This window comes from Nannospalax galili, unplaced genomic scaffold (genome assembly GCF_000622305.1).
Source record: "Nannospalax galili isolate Female #2095 unplaced genomic scaffold, S.galili_v1.0 scaffold410, whole genome shotgun sequence".
In the NCBI taxonomy this organism is placed as follows: domain Eukaryota; kingdom Metazoa; phylum Chordata; class Mammalia; order Rodentia; family Spalacidae; genus Nannospalax; species Nannospalax galili.
Window position 1 is genome coordinate 1,929,069 of NW_008329143.1, and position 3,495 is coordinate 1,932,563.

A 3,495-nucleotide genomic window follows, 5' to 3' on the forward strand; every position below is an offset into this window, starting at 1 on the left:
GTTCTGAGTATCCACAAAGGTACAATTCAATGTTGCAAGTAGTAGTCATCCTGGTCTCCTTGTCAGCATGTAAGCAGAACTAAAAACCTATCTGTCATCATAATGTGCTCAGTACTTATGTGTTCATCAAGTTTCGCTAACATTAAAGGTCTGACAATTTCACCTGGCATGGTGGTACATGCCTTTAATCCCTGTAGAGGCAAGCAAGGCCAGCCTGGTCTACAAAATGAGTTCCAGGCCAGCTGGGGTTACAGAGAGATCCTATTCTTTAAAAAAAAAAAAAAGGTCTGACCATTTCACGAACTGTACTTACTGCAAAAGGGGAACTAACTCTACCATTGCAAATGGGATTAGCACACCAGGAGATAGAGTCCAAGACAAAAACCTGTGGGAACTGCACCATGAAGCTTAAGTGCTGTAGGAAGTCTGGCTTCTCTCCCACAGAATGGGTTCCTGGGAGAAGCCATGTCCAGCTCAGAGAGAAAGAATGTTGTCACAGTCCAATGATGATAATATGGCTCACTAAGCAAGTATCAGGGCACCCTGAGTGTGAGGCCTTTCCTTCTCCCAGAAACCGCTGGAGGGCAGCAAACTCCTGGGATTAGCTATCTGCCAGAGACCACTAAAGCCAGGGTCAGGGGATCCTCAAGACACGCACACTCTGCATAAAGGATTAGCTCCAGTCCTCTGGGATGGATGCCAGCTTGGCTCAGACATGAATCATGTTTGTATGGCTTAGGCAGGTCAGCCTTTATACAAGACTCCTTGTCACCAGGCAGGAATTTACAAATCCCCAACCCAGGACAGTAGGAATGTGCCCCCTTGTTCTCACAGATGCAAGCCCAGAACCAAAGGCAACTGTGACTGCTTCTCTAAGTCTTGATTGAACAAACATATATCCAAGGTTACTTCTTTGCAAATAGGGCAGTTTGGTACATTAAAAGGTATTAGAAGAGAAGACTGCCTCATAGTTCTTATCTGTACTGTTTACCAATTCCAAAAGCTAAAGACGAGATATCCAACGGGGTATGCTGAAACAGGTTCTTCTGTATCCAAGATAACACTCAGGGCATCCTAGGAGAGTTGTACAATCCAATGTAGACATCCTGCCCACGAATGAAGATCCAATTAGGCCAAGCTTGCTGCACTGGCCTCACCTGGTGGCCCAACCTAATCACCAGAATTAGTTGCTTCCGTCCTTTGAACCAGACTGAGGTTGTAGTATTTTTTCTCCTAGAGTCTTCACTGATCTCCACAGGAAGAAAATAGAAGATCTACAAGTACCAAGCCCTTTCTAAGACTGCAATCTTATGAGACCTTGGGCAATGAAAGTCAGGCAGAAGTGTACTATTTCCATGACCCAAGATGGCTCAAAGTATAAACAACGTCTGGTGCCAAGGACAGAAAAGGAGGATGCAGCCTAGTGTGGTTTTCAGAAAAAGAAAATGACCACTTCCAGCACTGGGTGAGTGTGCTTGGATCTGCACAGCAGTCCCTCACACAGGCCCTTACAAAGAACAAGCTTATTTGATGACAAGATCCATGAGATGTTCTCCAAGTTACTGACAACAGATGGAATTTAGGTGATTTACTTGGATTCCAGAACATTTCAGTCCTCCTAAAGTTCATACCTGAAATCCAGAGATTTACTTTCTATCAACTAGAACAAAGACCTAAGGTCTAAATGAAGGATTATCCTTCAAAATAGTATTACCAGACTTCTGACTCATGAAGTTGCTCATTTGTCCTGCTGGACCTGAGCCAGATGCTAGTAACATGTGATTTATCAATGTAAGTAACAGGTACATGATTTAAACTTTCCTTTGTTTTTGTTGTTGAGAGGGGGTCTTGCTACGTAACCTTAGCTGGTCTGGTACTCAACTATGTAGCCCAGGTTAGCTTTGAACTTTCAGCAATTCTCCTACCTCGGCCTCCTGAGTGCTAGGATTGCAGGGGTTGGCCACTATACCTAGCTCTAAAAATCCTTAAAGTTCACCTTTATGGTAAGACTCAACAGAAAATTGAGACTTAGCATAAAATGCATTGTCAGAAGAGCTAGAGAGATGGCTCAGCAGTTAAGAGCACTTATAGCTCTTCCAGAGGACCCAGGTTTGGTTCTCAGCACCTACATGATGGCTAACAACTGTTGGTACCTCCAGTTCCAAGGGATCCAACACCCCCTTCTGGCATCCGCAGGAATTACATGCACATACATGATAGCAAAACACTCATACAAATACAATGAAAATTTTTAGGAATACATTGTCAGAATTGGGCCTGCCACCATACTAAGACATCTCTGGGAGCAAGGAAATACAATTCTGGGTATTTTGACTTTTTTTAAAGACAGCTGTTGTATAGTTCAGGGTGTCCTGGAACTTACTATGTAGCCCAGTCTAGCCACAAATTCACAATCCTCCTGCCTCAGCTTCCCAAGTGCTGTGATTACAAGTGTGTACCACCATGCCCAGCTAAGGTACTTTCAGTTTTCAAACACAATTCATTTATTGCATCCTATACACAAATGATCACTAATTGTTTGCTACAATTGGTGTCCTGGTTTAGACATCAATAAATAATGGAATACAGGAGTTGGAATTTGGTAGTAGTAGTGGCATGTCCAGGTAGTGCCACAGATATTCCTAGTCCGCTGGAGTGGCAAGGTTTTTCCCAGCCCTTGTTTCAAGACCACAACCTCCATCACAGCACCATGGCTCCAGCTAAGAGCACAGTAAGGTGGCCAAAACCCAATCCTTTCAAAGTTAGAAGCTCGCCTCCTTTCCTAGGAATTTTGACCACAGTGCAAATATGATCACAGCAAAGTCAGACAGGCAGCACCTCCTCAAGGAGATGGATAATCTGTACATAATGAAAGCCCGTGACTACCCAAGCACAGACCCACAAAACAGCAGCCAGCCTGGATAGGAGAGCCTTTGAGTGAACAATGCTGAGACCCTGAAAAAGACTTCCTCCCATCAAGCTTATTGTTTGCTTGAGTATGCAGTTCCCAGGCAGGGAGTGATAGTCCTCTTATGGAATAGGGGCATACCTTGATCCCATGTCAGTTAATAAAGTCTTACTGTTCATACCACCCAACCTACCAACAAACAAGGGAATATCAATACAAACTCCCCCAAGGAAGAATTTTGAGTGATATATAGGAAGAAATGATAGCATTTCAGGCCTCTAAAATCAAGTGGCTGGACTCGGTCAGAGAAACATTTCCCATAAAGGAGACCCACTAAAAGACTCCTGGTTTAAACTGCAAATAGCTGTGAACTGTGACCCATAGCCATCAACCTAGCACTCCCTCCTCCCCTACTGCAGCTTACCAACCAGGGTGCTACTACCTACCAAGAACAAAACTAAACTAATCCCCTGCCCCTCAAACTCCCCTCCCACTGAAGTCCCCACCTTCAAGTTGGCCTGATCCCTGAGTATCTTCCCATAGCTTACCAATGAGAGAGCATTGGCCCTGAGCCCCCTGACAAAATG